The 19,324-nt window shown below is 35.3% G+C and overlaps 1 pseudogene; it reads left to right on the top strand.

The window, feature by feature from the left end:
• The window catches only part of LOC123784289 (uncharacterized), a 140,010-nt pseudogene that overhangs the window by 98,430 nt on the left and 22,256 nt on the right, over window positions 1-19,324 (top strand).

The raw sequence follows: 19,324 nt of genomic DNA, 5'->3' as shown, positions 1-19,324 counted from the left end.
AAAACCATTTCCTTTCTAAGCTTTAATATTACCACTGCAGATTCAGATGAATTGAAGTGGTTCCAACTGGTACTAGCAAGAAAGAGTCAAAAAATTCCAAAACAGGACATACCAAAAAAGAAGATTGTCTATACTGACTTTAAACACAATTCCAAGCTTAGAGGTCTATAGGGAAGAGCTAGTTTCAGCCCACAGTGGTTCAGGTAGAACACCTTCAACATCCAGATACACTGTCACTGAATTTGAGGTTTGGGAATACATGCTGAGCGTGTAAATTAAGAGCACTTTCAAACTTTGGGACCCCTGAGGCCTGAGCAAGAATGAGGAGGGAAAAGAACAGTGGATGAGTCAGAGGTTGTAAGCAACAAGTCTTCAACAGCAAAATAATGAGAGCATCATAAATACAAAAGCACCTAAAAATCAGGACCAAATATACTGATAAACCTTTACTCTCTACATTTGGAAATTAGATGCTGGACTAAACCTATTGTCAAAGTAAGTTCCGGTATTTTGAGATAATTTTGGATTGTGAGGACTTCTAATAAGATTATATGGTGAGGACTTAGTGATGAACAGGGAACACAGAAGAGATAGAAATTATATTTCAGTCTGATAGAGAATGTCCTGCCAACTAGACTCCCTGTGTCCCACATAGTTTCAGCATTCTAAGTTTGGGTTGTAGTAACTTAAGATATAAAGAATCCCCTTGTTTTCCAGGTTTGTAAGTAGATACACAGAAGTTAAAAGCCTGGCCAAAAGTCAAGATGGTGACTATTATTTTTTTTATTTGACAGAGAGACAGCCAGTGAGAAAGGGAACACAGGTGGGGGAGTGGGAGAGGAAGAAGCAGGCTCCCAGAACAGCAGGGAGCCCAGTGTGGGGCTCGATGCGGGGCTCGATGCGGATCTCGATCCCAGGACCTTGGGATCACGCCCTGAGCCGAAGGCAGACACTTAACGACTGAGCCACCCAGGCGCCCCCAAAACTCAAATACCCAATCAGGGACTGGGATGGATTGAAAAAAACCAAACTGATGTCATCTATAATTTATTCTAGTATAGTCACCAAGAACTCAGTATCTTCAGCAGAAGCATACAGTTTAAACTGCCATTCAGTGTCATCACTCTTTGACAGCAAAAGGAAGACTGATGATGTAATACCAACTTAGTATTTAATGTGTATTAAAGATAGGGGATATGTCCCATTTATCTTCTGATTTTACAAATGTTTAGTATGTAGAAAGTAATCAATAAATATTTGTGGAAGCAAGGAAGGGAAGGGAAAAGAAAATATTTGAGTATTTGAAGCACTGTTTAAAATTTTAAAAAAAGGGGGGGGGCGCCTGGGTGGCTCAGTCGTTAAGCTCTGCCTTCGGCTCAGGGCGTGATCCCGGAGTCCTGGGATCGAGCCCCACATTAGGCTCCTCTGCTGGGAGCCTGCTTCTTCCTCTCCCACTCCCCCTGCCTGTGTTCCCTCTCTCGCTGGCTGTCTCTCTCTCTGTCAAATAAATAAATAAAATCTTAAAAAGAAAGAAAGAAAGAAAGAAAGAAAGAAAGAAAGAAAGAAAGAAAGAAAGAAAGAAAGAAGAAAAGAAAAATGAAAGGAAAAGAAAAGAAAGAAAAGAAAGGTCCAATTGCAAGGATATCACTACTGATTCAGGATCAATCCACAAATAAAGAGTTGCAATTAAGAATTGCTCCCTGAGTTTACATGCAACTAGAAGTACTGAATCCTTACACTTAATGCATCCATGTGCATCCAATTTCATTTTAGAACTATCACCTTTATTAGGCATTGAATAGCTAAGAAATAGTACCAAAGGCATATATCCTAAAGGAAAAGGTTGATATACTTTATAAAGATTCATATTTTTGTTCATAAAATTTTAAATACCATGAAATAAAATTAAAGATGAAATTACAAACTGAATAAAGATAACTGCAAAAGATATGACAGGTTAACATGATAAAGCTTTCATATAGAAATAACTTTTCCAACTCAGTAAGACAAAAGAAACAAAGGAAAGGGTATGCAGAGGAACTTCCTCATGATTAATAGATGTAGATAGGTATAGGTAACAATTAAACATTTACAATTTATAAAGACATTTATGGTATACTGTCGAGCAAAAAAAAAGATTGTTAAGCAGTATGTACAACATCACACATGTGAACACTCACAATAATCTCTGGAAAGATCAAATATCAAGACTGGGTGAGTAAACTTAAGGTTATAATCATCACCATCATCATTATCATATTAATGTTTATTGTCCCTCTCTCAACCTCCTCCTCTTTCAGCAAGTTTTCCTTTATTAGGGGAGAAAAGTCACAAAATGAAAACTTCAGGGAAGAAAAATGACTGAATAAAAAAGAACTTTCAAATGTCACCACTTATCAGTATTGAATCAATACAACTCAAACGGAAGGGCTAGACAAAAAGAGGGAGCGCTGCATACTAGAGGAGCATTGTGCTCTAATTAGAAAGAACAATGGATTTGGTATCGGTTAAAACCGGACTCAAGCTTCAGCATTCCTGTGGAGTGGGAGGGGAAGCATGGGAAGGTGAGAATGGTATATTCAACTTTTTGGGTTTTTTTTTTTTTTCTTCTGTTCTTTGTATTTATTGTATTTCCTTAAAGTTGTTTTGTTTTGTTTTCAATTACATTTATTCTGGTCTCTGTTGTCTGTAGGATTTTCATCATATGGCAGTAGATTCTACCCATATTTTCCTTTATAATTTAGTCTTTTACCTTTTTTGTTATTTTTATTTGTTGTTTTAAGAAAGTCCTTCCAGATTGAAAAATAGAAAAAAAAATAGTTGCAGAGCACTACTGGGTTTTCATTTTTTACGTTTCCTTCCAGTACAAATGTAATTTATTTTCCTCCATGGTTAGGAACCACATAGTTCCTTGTTTAAATAGAGAAATTGTTTCCTAGCAGCAATTTTAAACTAATCGTAGTGATTTCAAAATGTTATTAATAAAGAAGAAAATGATGCATATCTTTTAGAGTAACAGGATTAAATAAGATAATGTATGTAGAGTACAGATTTGAGTGCCTGGTACATAATGCCATTCAATTAATTGTTGCTATATATGAATGACTTTAATAATTTTACAATAATTAACAATTTTACAATAATTGTCATTGGTGATTAACAAAATGTGTTGTATTTGATATCTAAGTCTTTGGGGAATAGTAGTCTAAATTCCAATGTATTATTTATTTAAATAAAATAATGCCTAAATTCTTTAAAGATAGTGGGGCAGCCTATTTTTACTGACATAATTGTAAGTTCTTTGAACATCAGAATCTATAATTTTATAATTGTTTTGACACCAAGACTTTGACATATTCTGAGATATTTTAAATGAGTTTCAATGAGTTATAATAAGGCAAAATGTGCCTTGTGTACTTTGCCTGTCTGTGTGACTACTGACAAGCATTTATAAGTGGCCATGACAATACCATAGGTATGTGAATGCACTCTCTAATAAACGCCATGAGATAAATCTTTCCAATGACATCATTGTTTAAGTTAAAATAAAAGAGAAAATAAATTAATAAATGAGTTTAACTTTCTGGATAATATAGTTATCTCTAATCATAGAATAGGATAAATTCCTTTAACTATATTTAGATTTTATACACATTTCATCTTACTTTATTCAACAGAGTATCTACCAAACTTTGTAACTTGAGGGATATGCTGGTGATGGGTATTAAGAAGGGCACATATTGCATGGTGCACTGGGTGTTATACACAAATAATGAATCACGGAACATTACATCAAAAACTAAGGATATACTGTATGGTGACTAACATAACATAATAAAAAATTATTATAAAAAATCTTTTAAAATTTCCTACCGCTAAAAAGAGAGCTACAAATTCTCTGCCATGCCTCCTATGCATAAAAGTGATCCTCCTCTAACTGTTATGTTCAATAGTTTGGTGAAACAGACACCATGTCAATTCCAGGGTATCTTTGAAAATAACTGGCAGCTTCACCATTGGCATCTTGGAGACTTTATCTACCACATAAGAGACAATATGGAGAAACCCAGAGATGACATTGACAAAGAAAGCTGTCCAGCTCAGTCCGACCTTTCAACCATGTCCACCAAAGCACTAGATATGTGAAGGAGGAAACTGTAATGGAAATGGGCCTTTTACTTTTAGGCATTCAAGTTTATGACACATAAATTAGGTATAACCCATTCAGCCAAGCCTTCTCTGAATTCCTGACTCAAAATATTGTAAGTTTGCCAACCCCAAGAATTGTGCACCACCAAGACAGAACTGTGATGTGAACTATGGATTTTGAGTGATTACAACTTGTCAATGCAAGTTCAACAGCTGTAATAAGGATACCTCTCTGATGAGTGATGCTGATAAAGGGAGGAGTCTATGCATGCATGGAGGCAGGGGGCATGTGGGTTTATATAGAGGGTATATGAACCTTCCCCTCAATTTTGCTGTGAACCTAAAGCTGCTCTAAAAAACCCAAGTGTTAAAAAAAAAATACTGTTAGCAAAAACAAAGTGATTCTGAAACCAAATTTCTAAGGTGTGTGTGATTTTAAAGTAGTCTATTCTTAATATGTATTTTTAATACATATGAAGGGGTTAAATTTTTTAAAATAAAAAATAAATGAGAATTGTTTTTTGATATAAATGAAATATGAGTATTTGAAGCATTTTTCAAAATATGAAATGCATACGGTATCTTGAACACCTAGAACATCTATTCTTATAATAATGTAATGCAAATATTTAGATATATGGAACTAGATATAACTAGTTTATCTGGTATAATTAGATATATTTACTCTTACATAATTAGCAAGCTAAGTCAAACATATAAATCATATATAAATCTACAAAACATATACCATTGCAAGTAATTAATACCATATTTCCAAACTCTACGTGGATTCTAGCTTGAAAAACTTTGTTCCAACTTAAAATTTAGTTGATTTACAAAATGAAATTATTATTATGTAATATTTCCAAATAAGCAGAATCTCAGTGCTTATAATGCTAATTATAAATCAACATGAATATTGAAATGTTTCCAGGCATTGAACTATACATATTAGACAAAATGTCCCATCAAACTTGTTTGTTTTTTGTTGTTTGTTTTTTTAAAGATTTTATTTATTTATTTGACAGACAGCCAGCGAGAGAGGGAACACAAGCATGGGGAGTGGGAGGAAGCAGGCTCCCAGCAGAAGAGCCTGATGTGGGGCTCCATCCCAGATCGCCGGGATCACGCCCTGAGCCGAAGGCAGACGCTTAACAACTCCGCTACCCAGGCGCCCCTGTTTTTTTGTTTTTGTTTTTTTTTTACCTCCAGTCACTGAGAAGTGACTGGAGGACCTTGCTGAAGGAAATTGCTGAAGACAGATGTTTATTAACACAGAAAATGCATGTAAATTGACTGGCAAAAAGCAAAGTTTAAGAATGTCGTTCACAGAGAAGTGACCCAACACGAGTGTTAAGGTACGCAGAGATCGATAGATGTCTGATCACTCTGACAACAATAGGATGGCAGAGAAACAATGAGGGAAATGTAATGTGTTGATCTTAAAATCTGCCTCTACCCTGGAAGGGAACTGATATCTCTGTGTCATTGAAATTCACATGAATATTTATATCAAAGAACAGTGCATTTTTAAAACATTTTGGATTCAAAATCTAGAAATTTTGTATGAAAGAAATTATCTTTGCATTATTTTATTAGAATATATTGTCCTAATGAGTAATGAAGTAGAATTGTTTTCCCCAATTCCTTTCCATCTTAGATAATATTAAGAACAAAATATAATTTTAACTATATTATCTATATGACTGAGGGTCATAATCACACAATTCCTCAATTTGCATACGTATATTATTAGCTACTTTCTAATGTAACATAATGCATTTGACAAAAGTATTTTGACTAAAGATATTATTTTTTTCTTGTAGAAACTATTTAATTTGCTTTCATCACATATGATGCTGATAGAAAATTAGTAATGTAAATTATCAATGTGGGTTTCCTAAATATGAGTATTTTTTTTTAAAGAAATCATATTCTAAGTACTTTGGCAAATGTATTTCTCTCTTCAGTTTTCTTGGTAACAGTTAACAAAACACATTTACCCACAAATTATTCCTGGAAGCATTATATATCTATTCGTATGATAAAGCAAGCTGCAGCAAAGAGATACATATTCTAATAAGGTGTTTAGATTATATTCCCATTGCATACATGCAAGTGTTTGCCAAAGTAAATTAAGCTGGAAAGCTATCATTTTCTTGTTACTGATAGAGTTCATCTATATTCAGTTGCATTTTCTTTTTAATATACATTTTACTATCAAATTTCTTCAATTTCTTCCCTTCCTTTACACTAATCTTCCCTTACTCTCTCTCTCATTATAATGGTCTTACAGGGTAGAGCATATTTTATGAACCTTTATAAGAGTGTTGAGCATGATAATAAACTTCAAAATCTTTTCTCCCAAATGTTAATAGCCATTTTAATAAACACAAGCCAGACACAGTGTTTTATTTTCTTTTAATTATTTAATATCCCCTAGTCTTCCAGTGTGTCCAATTAATGTCCAACATCAAGGGCACCTCATTTTGCATAACTCTTTAAAAGCATTAAGAAAATCAAGAAAACTGGGTGAAGTACTGTGTGTATAATCTAGTTACAATAATTTTCAAGTTATTTATCTGTGTTTCACATCTTCACTACCTCTGACCTCTCCAAAGAAGAGACCATATGTAATTCATAATTGGTATCACCATGGCAACCCTCAGTGTCTGCTACAAAGGTAATTCTCCAAAACTTATGGCTGAATAAATGGGTGGGTGGATGGATAGATTGATAAGTGAATAGGATAATACATTTATTCCCCCAAAGAAAATTATGATAGAAAATGAGATGCCAGGCATAAAAATGCTTTGTAGCAGTATATGTTGTCAGACACATAAAGTGTCATAATTCTTAGCATAAATTTGGCCCACTTTTGTTCAACATAAGCAGAATAATTATATACAAGAAGTTATCTGAAATAATTTTGAAAGGCAATCTAAAATAAAATCTTTAAATTCATTGATGTCATCTCTCAAAAAGCAGTACTTGGACATGCAAGCAATTATTCAAGTCAATCATTTACATGAAGAGGCATAAAAGCATCCTGCAGTGACAGCAAATTAATAAGAATCAACAATTAACTTTATTTCATCTATTCAAACATCTTAGATATTGACATATGTTACCACACCGCACAATATCATTTGGAAATTAGAGTGATGGCATCAAGGAAAAAGACCATTATTCTCTCCATTCAAACGTACTGAAAGCAAGAGCAGAAATCACAGTTAAATATAGATTTAAAGCATGTTTGTCACATCAGTGCATTTCAGCTGACTGTTAAGCATTCTTTTTACACGCGATGTTGCCTGGCCCTCTTAATCACTTTCACCTGTATTACCTTACTCCTCACAACATGTCCTCCAGATAGAGTTGCATTCTGCCATGATAAATGTTCATTAGTGACAATACTGGCATTCACTGAAAGTGTGATCTCTCCAGATTTTATACCAACAGAGCAGCCATTAAAGTTATTCAACTTTACATCCAAGGAGAACACCTATTCCTACTTTTATGTCAAACTGTGCACCAAGTTAACACTATTTGCCTCCATGCCTGACAGACTACAATTGACAGCCCCCCCACCCCCAAATAATGTATTCATTTTCTTCATGAAGCTTCTTCTCTCTCTAGAAATTGTACACAAGTTCTATAAAGCTTGGCTGGAGAATTAATTACTGAGAAAGACTGTGGGACCCTTTCCTCCAAGTTTGTTTTGTTTTGTTTTGTTTGCTGTGTGAGCTATCCTCAGACTAAACAACTCTCTCTCAGCTATAATATTCTTTTTTTTTTAAAGATTTTATTTATTTATTTGACAGAGAGAGACAACCAGCGAGAGAGGGAACACAAGCAGGGGGAGTGGGAGAGGAAGAAACAGGCTCCTAGCAGAGGAGCCTGACGTGGGGCTCGATCCCAGAGCACCGGGATCACACCCTGAGCCGAAGGCAGACGCTTAACGACTGAGCACCCAGGCGCCTCATCAGTTGTAATATTCTGATGTAACTTGATTCATAAGAGGTATAATTACCACCTAAATTGATGTACATGTTTATTTAACAAACATTCTATGTGCTATGCCCTGTATTAGGCACACAGAATACAACAGTAAATAAGAAAGACAATGTCTTTGCTTCCTGGAATTTACATTATTGTGACAGAGTAAGGGTGATAGTTAAATTAATATACAAAGAAAATATGAGATAATGATCAATATTTGAAGAGGGAAACAAAAGAGTAGAATATCTTTGAGAGAGACAATGTATATACTATGGTCTAGAAAATATAAGATTTCTCTGACCTAGCCATAAAGGAAGGGCCATTCTCAGACACAGTCAACTCTTAGAAATATACATGGAGAAACAAAGTCTAACTCAGAAAAGAAGAGGAAGGGCTGTTTGTTGGTAGGAAAAAAAACGCTGTATCATTGCCAGAATTTGAGGACCCTCAGCCACAGGAATGGAAAAAATGTTTGTCTAAAGAAATAGAGGGCGAGTCACCAGCAAAGAGCGCAGCCTTCAGATAGCCAAAGAACCTAGGTCGGATTACAAATGTTCAGATGTATGAAAGAGGAATAGTAAAGCCAAAAAATGCATGACTAAAAAGAAGAAGTTATGTCTTTAGAAAATGAGAAAAGGCCTTTCAATAGAGCAAGAGAATAGAGAATAAAGAGAATAGAGAATAAATAGAAATAAATTCAGTGGGTTCAGGAGCATAAAGATCAGTGCGCTTGCCATGTGATTCTTCGGAATGGAGTGGTATTAAAAAGGGTAAGAGTCGGAACAGGCCAGGATATATCAGAGTAAAGAGCTGGGGTGGAGAGGTCATTTTAGCAGGTTGGGAACCCAGTGGATAATTTTAAGCAGTGTTGTGATATTACCTGGATCACAACTACTTTTCTGACTCTGATTGTGACACTCCTGCCTCCTTTTTTCTCTTAGGAGACTCCCTTTGATTACATTGGACTCACCTGAATAAACCAGGATAATCTTCCCATCTCAAAATTCTTAACTTGATTACATCTGCAAAGTTCATTTTGCCATAATATATTCACAAGCCTGGGAATTAAAATATGCACGTCTTTGGAGGCCATTACTCTGCCACAGACAGGTAGTAGAGTCTGGATTCAATTGCATAGATTAACTTCAGAGTACACATTACCAGAGTCTTTCTGGATATCGTTACCCCGGGAAATTGCTGCAAAGAGGTGCAATTTGGGAAGGAAATTGTACTAGAGTACTAAAGTCATACTCTTTCTTGAGTTGTTATTGTGGCCAAGTCTAACTCAAACTATGTAAGAAAGGGGATTCTGGGAAATATATTCTCCAGTTTAATCAAGATACAATTAAAAAGCACTTTTCATTTACATTGTCATGCACACATTCTCTTACAACTGGCAATCTAATAAATTTGGTGCAAAATCTAGTATTTCAAAATTGATCTAAACTGTCAATAGATGACTTTCTTTATAATTCAAAAGACCACCTAAAAATAATTTGTCTATATGTATTGTGGTGAGCACTGTGTGTTGTGTAAGACTGAGGAATCGCAGACCTGTACCCCTGAAACAAATAATATGTTATATGTTAATTTAAAAAATTTAGGAGAAAAAAGTAACTTGTATATAAGGCACAAATATATCTATATCTAAATGAAAAAGTTTTCCCCAAAGAAAATCAAAGAAGACAAATATATATATACATATATGTATATATGAATAACATTGTTTGAGAAATGTTTCATACTTTTTGGGAATGTGTACATATATACCTCTGCCTTTTTGGTTTAATGTCTGTTTTAAACAAACCACATTTTTTTCATCAGGTGAAATATCTTAAAAATCTCAGTTACTAGAGATATATAAATGTTAAGTTATGGATTATATTTGATGATCCAATATTCTCTATATTTTCTCCAAAGATTATTTATTTGCAATTCACTTCCTAAATATAGAATGAAATTGGATTGCTACAATTCTTCTCCAAGGGCCAATTTTTGTTCTAAAATACTTTGATTTTTCTATGAAAGCAGAGCAATATATAAATGTTCTATCCCTCAGACACAGTTTTAATAGCCTTGTTGTTTTCTTGTGATCTTTTTAACCACAGATCTAGAATTCTTTCTAGTGGGTTATCACAACCTTAATAAAAATAGTTATCAATTCTAGTACTAAATTTAGAATATTTCAAATGGAAATGATCACTTTGGGTTTTAAAAATTAGATGTGTTTAGACTCTGAAATTTTGGAAAGCTACTTGTCATATACCACATTGGTTTTTAGTCTAATGGTTCCTACCACAATTTTCTTTCCAGTTTCACAAGTTTTGTTTCTAATGTAATATCATTCTTGCTTAGATAATAGAGCAAATAAATACTGTGAAAATATTATCCCTAAAATTCATTTTATATAGAATCATTATGTATTTACAATATCTATCTTTTTATGGTGAATTACATTTCCATAATTGAAATGCTAATTATCATTTTTTTTTTAACAAATACTGAAACCGAAGATAAGAATGCTAGAGTTTCATTTGGGAGAGTATGGTCTGGAATGTCAAATACAAAACAGAATGTTCGTAATAAGTCTAATATCTTTTATATCGTGCCAACTGCATCTTTAGTAAATTTGGATTGTATTTTTAAATGGATGCTTTGCGTCCATCATAATTACATTGGCCTTTCAACTTACAAAAACAATATTTCCTCTACAGACATTTTTACATATGGAACTTCAGGCTTCATTTCTCAGTATCTGTGTACTTTCAGGAGATATATTCACAGCTCACTGAACAACAAGTACTCCTCTACATTTCCTGGTCTCACTTGCAGTATTAAGAAATGTTTTAAAATGTTTACTATAGTCAAATGCTAATTACTGTACTATTAACCGTGAAACTGATTACATTCAGCTGATAATATTGTGGTTCCACAAACATGAATCTCAAAAATTATCATTCGCTTATTTGGGTACTTCTGAAAAGAAATGGAAAATGAGAGAAGGAACAGAAATCATAATTAAGTAAAACTAAAGAACATGTTGAGTGGGCACTGTTCTTTACTGCAAGAATAATCCAGAGAACCCATATTCATAGCTGCTTTGTCAGTATTTTTTTTTTCTTCTAGAATATTTTGTTATGGAATATAAAGAAAGGAAACTACATATTCTCAATTACAGTGTGGAGAATTCTATTTTGTATTTCTCTCTGCCATAATATTTTATTTTACTTCGCCCAATACTATAGAGCCTGGAGGAAATTTTCTGTGTGGAAACATGATAGAAACCAAAGATTGGAAAGTATGCTAAAGTCATCTGGCAGAATATCCTTGGTATTGGAAACCTACATTCTTAGTACAGCATTGCTACCAAGTGGCTATCCAGCTTATATTAGAGTATTTCAGGGACAGGAAACTCACTGGCTACAGAAAAAGACTTATCTCTGTCTGGTCAGATAAATTTTTAGAAATACTCTGTAATTCAAAATCTGAGTTATTTTACTCTGTTTCCATAGTTCTTGTTTCTGTCCTTGCAGATATACAGAACAGGTTAATTCTTTTTCTTCCTCATGGTTACTTACAGCAGAAATGAAATAATATGTGTGTATATTTCTCATGACAAACTAGTATCAATATGTAGGCACAGCTTCCTATAATCTCATCTAGTCTTAATAAAAAGTTCTAAGCAAAATTTCAACTAGTCTTCTCATTTGCCACCTAGTTAGAAAGGCAGAATTCTAATGCTGATCTTTCATTATTAGACTTCAGTAACAACTGTCTGTTAAGACATATGAAAGAATAGAGCACTCTGCTATATCCAGTAACCTACACCAACAAAAAAGATGAATAAATAAAATTTTTAAAAGACAGAACTGAGATAGAGAACTGAAAGGAGGACAAATTCATGAATTCATTGATGCTTTTGGCTAACATACACCCCTCCTCAAGTCAGTTTGAAGCTGTTAGCAGGGTAGGGAGTTTCACCTACTAATGATTTCACAGCTGGCACGTGCATGGCATCAGTGTTTACTGGCACCCTCAGAGTCAGTTATTTTTAAGCAGCTCTCTTCCAGGCTTCTGAATAAATTATCTATCAAGTGCAGCAGTGCATGACAACACCCAAAATGCAATTTGCAGTCTTGCACAGGCTCTCATTATTTGGTGTAAATGAAATCCCAAGTCATTAAACTTTTTTTAAAAATGAAGGCCCCTTTTATTAAAACTATAAGCAATTGAAAGACCTCTTAGGTCATTCTTTCAATCTATATTATGCATAGTAATGAGCCTGGAAATTCGATCAATCCCTCTGCAATTGTTTACTTTTCTTTGAAAGACAAAAGTTTCTGTCAAACACATCACAGAAGAAGTTCAAGCAGGCTAGTTTCATCTATTCCACTGGGAATATGCCTAGAAAATTGGCCAAGAGAAAAGACAAAACAAGCAATCATGATAAGAAATAACCTACTCTGAAATTTACAAAGTTATAAGTCAACAGAATACGTAGGATGTCTGCCGAATAACTATCAGCGATTCGTACTTCTTTGTGTCTGAAGGTTTTCCCCCCCATATATGCTGTAAACTTTAAATAAACAAACAAACAAACAAAGGAAATGGAAAGAGCTTTTCCTTGATCTGCTTATATGAGCCTTATCAATTTCAGGCAAGATGGCAATACTTTCCTGACAATGAGTTTAAACATATCTGCAGTCTTTCCTGCTATGTTTACCATGAATTTTGATGATGCTTTTTATGAGCCTCAAAGGTATTTGATGTTGCTATACTTTTAATCCATGAACTGAGACTTATAGCCCATCAAAAAACATTTAGTCACAAACCAATATGGAGTAAATGTTATCTACCATCGCTTGTTTCGTTGTTGGTTTACCAGTGCAGTAAACACATACTGTGATACAGTGTAACATCTTAATAATGTGAATGTCCAGGAAAAGCATTAAATACTCACTTATACAGTAACCAAGCTTAGATGTGATTTCACTGTGCATTATCAATATGTTTTACAGACACAGTTTAATCCCTGGGGTGTATCAGCGTCTGTGGAATTAGAGAAGCTGCACCAGCAGCAGCCACAGCAGTAGCAGGAGAAAGAAAAGGCTCTAATGGGTTTATCCAGAAAAGTCTAAATGCAATTAAACATTTGATTAATGTGGTTCTCTCCCACCATTATTAAGTTCCATAAACGCAGACACTTTCATTTTTTTCTTCTCTAGTATATTTTCATTAATTAACATCTGGGGGGCATGGCAGATACTCAGCAAGTATTTGTTGAAGGAAGGAAGGGAGGAATGGAGGGAGGGAGGAAGGAAGGAAGGAAGGAATGTAACTGGGGTATTCAAATTGTTGAGTCATTCTGGGTACAAATGACCCTACTAGAAAAGGGGTTACTTTGAAAATGTGTCTCAGAAATAATTAAAAAGCTTTTTATTGTTCCAAGTATTTCAATGACAAATTTAACAAATAGTACTAGCACTGAAAGAAATTTAACAGTGAACCAGTATGAGCTGCTAACCAATTCTAGAATATTTTTTCTTTTTTTTTTTTAAACAATGGCTCTGTAACTAGTAGATGGATTCTAAGACAATCTCAGTCTCTTGGTATTGATTTTCCTATGTAATATCTTCCCCTTGAGTGTGCGATGGACCTAGTACTCATATCTAATTTGACAAAAGTGATGGACTGCCAGTTGGAGTTAAATTATAAAATATCTCAATTTCCCTCTCTCAACCCCTCTCTTTCTCTAACACAAATACACACACATACACTCCTCAGACTCTAAGAAACAATCTGCCACGTTGTGAGCAGCCTGTGGAGAGGCTAACCTTCTTTCCAGTCTTGAGATGATAAAGCCCTAGCTGAAGTCTGGCTGCAAGTGAGAGATAGAGTCAGAACCACCCAAGTTGCTCTAAAATGTCTGACCCCCAGAAACCATGACATAATAAACGTCTTGTAGCAATAGATCACTAATACCCTGAGGTATAGCACCAAGTCCATAGCTTAACACACCTATTGAAACAGAATCCATGGATATGGGGGATCTTCATTAAGAAATTTCTTGGGGCGCCTGGGTGGCACAGCAGTTAAGCGTCTGCCTTCGGCTCAGAGCATGTTCCCGGCGTTATGGGATCAAGTCCCACATCAGGCTCCTCTGTTATGAGCCTGCTTCTTCCTCTCCCACTCCCCCTGCTTGTGTTCCCTCTCTTGCTGGCTGTCTCTATCTCTGTCGAATAAATAAATAAAATCTTAAAAAAAAAAAAAGAAATTTCTTAATTTTAGGGGCATCTGGGTGGTTCAGACAGTTAAGGGCTGACTCTTGATTTAGGCTCAGGTCATGATCTTAGTGTCATGAGATCAAGCCCCATATTGGGCTCTGCACACAGCGTGGAGTCTGCTTGAGATTATCTCTATCCCCCTCTGCCTGTCCCCCCACTCATGCATTCATTCTCTCTCTCCTAATAAAAAATTAAATCTTAAAAAAAAAAGAAATTGCTTAATTAAGCTGAAATATACCACCTTACAATTTGCACCTACTAGTTCCTAAATGCTGGTAAACCAATAAACCAGACAAATAATTTTTCTGGAATTTTAGAGATTATATTCTAGAGAGGGAGACAGATAGCAAGGAAATTTTAAAATGAACAAAATAATTACAGGCTCTTCATACATTAGTAGAGAACAAACAAGGTAAAAGAGAGTGAGGGAGTAACTGGAGAAGGTCCCATTGGTTGGTGTGAGCAAGAGAGGCATCTGAAGAGATGATTGTTTAAACCGGGTTTAAAGAACAGGAATGAGTTAATCATATGAAGATCTGGGGAGAGATCCAGTGAAGCAAATGGAGCAATAAGGATAACATCCCAGAAATGAGAAAAAGGTTGATAATATTTAAGAAACAGAAAGAAAGCCAGTTAGGTTGAGGCATGGTGAGAAATGGGACAAGTGTGGTTGGTTAGTGATGAGCAGGGAAGGCTAGCAGGGGCCAGATGTTGTAAAACCCTGTGAGCCAAGAAAAGGGGTCACTTTTTAAAAACACAACTGAAAGCCATTTCAAGGTTTTAAGCAGGAGAATATCATGACTTAAGTAAAACCCTATAGTTGGGCCAATTAAGACTGTTTCATAGGTGTACATTTGACTCTCTCAGTTATATGAGGTTAACACTAACTTGGATTATCACATAGAAGTTAAATTCTCTGCTCTGGCTGTTAGGGGAATTTTGGGCTCTCTTTCCTGAAATAATTCTCAATCAAAATATCACAGCATATTCAGAAAGAATGGTGATCTCCTTTCTGGAATCTCTTCTCTCTCTAAATTTAAATCCTGAGCTGAGGAAGTACTGCTGAAGCAATCGTTACAAAATTGGAAACATAAAATGAGGTGTAGGTGCCACAGGGAGCACCCTACATGAGCGAGAAGTTCTGAACCTGGCACCAGAAAACATCAGCCTACAGCAGTACAGTATGGAAGATGTTCTACAGCTGAGTGGTATTCCTTGGCTTTTCACGTCACTCCTTACTCTTTGGTCAAACATAAGAAAAACGCAATCAGGTTAATATATCCGGGGGCTTCGGTTAACTATTACTCTGTAACAACAACAACAACAAACACATGTAACACAACAACATAAACAGTAACAATTATGCAGGTTGCCTGGAGCACCTTTGCTTCAGACTGTGGGTAGGCTCCATATATCTCCTTCTGGAACCCAGACTTAATGGATGGAAGTTACTTGGGACATCTACTCATTGCGGAGATTGGAAGCCACACACAGGTAGACAAAATACATGATACTTCCTAATGCCTGCACTCATAGCTGACATATATTGCCCTTTCTATTGATCAAATATGACAGATGACCAAACATTATCAGGACTGTACACTATACTTCCCCTATGGAGAAGAAGGTGAGAGAGGGAAAGATTATTTTCTGAACATTAGTCTAATGTACCACACCGTAGGTGACGCATAGAAAAGCATCATCATTTTATAAGACGGAATGACTGGGTGTAGGCAGCTTTTTAGGCTATAGATAAGCTGAAATCTGAAGGTTTTCTGGGACCCATGGTATAATGTTCATTTTGGCCTCTTTGCGTTAAGTGTTTGTTACCTAGTTCTTCCCTCTGTCCAAGTCCGTACAGATCACTGCCTATGTTCAGCATAGTGTTCGTTCTGTATCCTGTATGGGGCCAGTGGTATGGATCACACAGGAATTGTTGGCCTAGGTAATGAACACCTCTAATAAGCCTTAAACAAAAAAAAAAATAAGCATATAATTTACTGATTAGATTCTCTTTATCATAGAAACAGAAAGTGGTGTTGTCCACTTCCTAGCAGAGAAAGGTTCTGTATGTGTAGTGAGCAGACTGTATCCTGAGGAAGGTAACTTGAGATCACACAAGGACTTGCCCCTCTAATCGTGAGTAAACTTACTGCCATATCACTCTCCAGAACTGTCCTTGAGGTTTTGGTAGTGTTGCCATTGACCTATTTTGTGTCAGGAGTGGGAGAGTGGTGATAGGGTATGCACCACTTTTTAAGTGATAAAACATCTAAAGCATTATGTTGTTTCTGCAATTAGACATCCCATATCATATACATTTGTGGCTATATTTTTTTTCCCTGAAACTCCCCTCTATTTTCAGGGGAGACAGTATTTGGAAAATATATGAGAGAATCAGAAATTTTTGCCCTTGACATCAAACTTTAGGTTAGTTAGCACTTAGGCCTCTGTTACTAAATCACTACCTTGTAATAAAAACCATCTTAAAATGTCTCACATGAAAATTAATTTTTATGCATAGATAAATTTCCTGTTTGTAGAAAATTAAATTCCAACCTGTGCTCTTAGTATAATGCAGGCATTATATAAGGTTTTGTTAAGCCATCATCATATATAACAATGTGACCATATATAAAGCACATAAATGTGAGGAAAAAACTTTCAAACTTCTATGTTATTATTTGATGAAAACTGTTTATGTCATGAGCAAATATGTCATATTGAAAACCATGTATTTATTTCTGAATATTGTTTTGAATGCAAAATTTTAAAACTATTTTATATATGGAGAAGAAAATCTACCCGTGTTTTCATATAAATGTTAATGTGGTACTTAAGAATGTACATTACTTCTCTAACAGTTCCTTCACATAATTTACCTTCGATGAACATACATCAAGTTTTCAAATATTTTACACTTCCTATGGTAAGCTATCTAGTGTTTAGAAATTGTAAAAGTGAATTATAAGGAAAACTGACATGAATCCACGCTATTAAAGGAGACTTTAGATAAATCGATCTGGCCTCTGCCCTGTGTGTAGTTATTATAAAGGTTAATTTGAGAAAAAAAATTAAATTTGTATTTGATAGTTGCCTCAATTAGCTTGTCTTTGTCATTTATAAGAAGCAATTTTATTTCCTTGTCTTGAGGTGCAAAGTAACTTCTATTTTTTAAGTTTCCAAAGTATTTTCAAGTTTGTCTTTCTACGTTGGAAACTCTTATGTTTCAGATTAAAAGATTGTTAAGCCTTTGGCTGAATCCTAGAGGACAAGTTCAAATGGCATGTTTTTACAGAGGAGGAAAAGGTGAGAGAGATCAGCTAAAGGGCTTGCTTATGGCCACGTAGATAGTTCCCAGCTGAGCTGAGACAAATGGAAAATGTTCTCATTATCTTGTGCTGTTTATAGTTTCTCCACGGATCCTTTGTGCCATTCCATCCCTCCCACACTCTGGCACCATCTCCTGTCACTCATTATACGCATTAGCAAACAAGGGCTTCCTCAGTTGAGAGTGACTAAAAACACTGATTATATTTTTATCAGATGCTCTCAACAAGAAGGGGAAGAAAATACCATGTGTAAGTATTCATTTAGTGTATTATTAGAGCTCATGTATATAAAAATACATGGCTAGGGGCGTCTGGGTGGCTCAGTCGTTAAGCGTCTGCCTTTGGCTCAGGGCGTGATCCCGGGGTCCTGGGATCGAGCCCCACGTCGGGTTCCTCCGCTGGGAGCCTGCTTCCTCCTCTCCCACTATCCCTGCTTGTGTTCCCTCTCTTGCTGGCTGTCTCTCTCTCTGTCAAATAAATAAATAAAATCTTTAAAAAAAATAAAAATAAAAATAAAAATAAAAATAAAAATACATGGCTAGGTCTCACAGCTCTGGACCTTCCAGTCCTTGAACCTGCTTCAGCTATCCACTTTGATATCCACAACACTAGAATGTCTGAAAATGTCTTCTACACTTTTTACTGTTACCTCAGAATTATTTACTGGATCACCCTTTATCCTTGTCTATGGCCATACCACCCTGAAAGCGCCCGATCTCGTCTCATCTCGGAAGCTAAGCAGGGTCGGGCCAGGTTAGTACTTGGATGGGAGTCCTTCTTTACATCCAGTCAACAAAAGAACTCTCAAGGAGTGAATTCTCAGCTTTATTTTCTTCCTCGTACCTGGGAAGTATAATCCCATAGCCGAACTTAAACTCTTCCATTTTTGTAAATTACTTCCATTTCTATATGTCTAGCCTTCCACTTTCCTATGCTACCCCTGCATTTCCCATTGAAATGTCCATTATAAACATTCTGAAAAGTTATTTTAGCTTTCTCACTCATTAAGTCTCTGTCACTCTCTCTCTCTCTCTCTCTCTCTCACACACACACACACACAAAGCATATATACCACTACCATCACCAAATTTGTATCTGTTAATAATTAGCCCCACTATCCCTTTGTCATGAGGATTGAAATCTCTAAATCACTTCCTTTGTATCTCTTTATTGACTATCACATCTACCAATTGCTAATTCTTAACAATTCACAAAATATCTTTCCTCTCTATCCCTATGATGGCAACTTTAACTTAGAAATGAAGTAATTTGTCATTCAGGTGATCACAATATATTAAAAAACACATCTTTCTTTAAACTATGTTGACCCTAGAATATTTTACATATTAGTTTTCTTGAGGAACATATTACTTTCTTGCTTAATATTCTCCCTAGCCATAAACAACTACTAATCTATTTTTGTTTATTTTAGATTTAAATATTCTAGACATTTCATATGAATGCATTTCTACATTATGTGGTCCTTTGTGACTGGCTTCTTTGACTTGGCATAATGGTTTATAAGATTCATATATGTTGTAAATGTATCAGTACTTC

Source organism: Ursus americanus, chromosome 4, assembly GCF_024610735.1.
Source record: "Ursus americanus isolate L20-20 chromosome 4, mUrsAme1.1.p, whole genome shotgun sequence".
NCBI lineage: Eukaryota > Metazoa > Chordata > Mammalia > Carnivora > Ursidae > Ursus > Ursus americanus.
The sequence above is the reverse complement of the archived record's forward strand: the minus strand, read 5'-3'. Positions and strand labels throughout refer to the sequence as shown.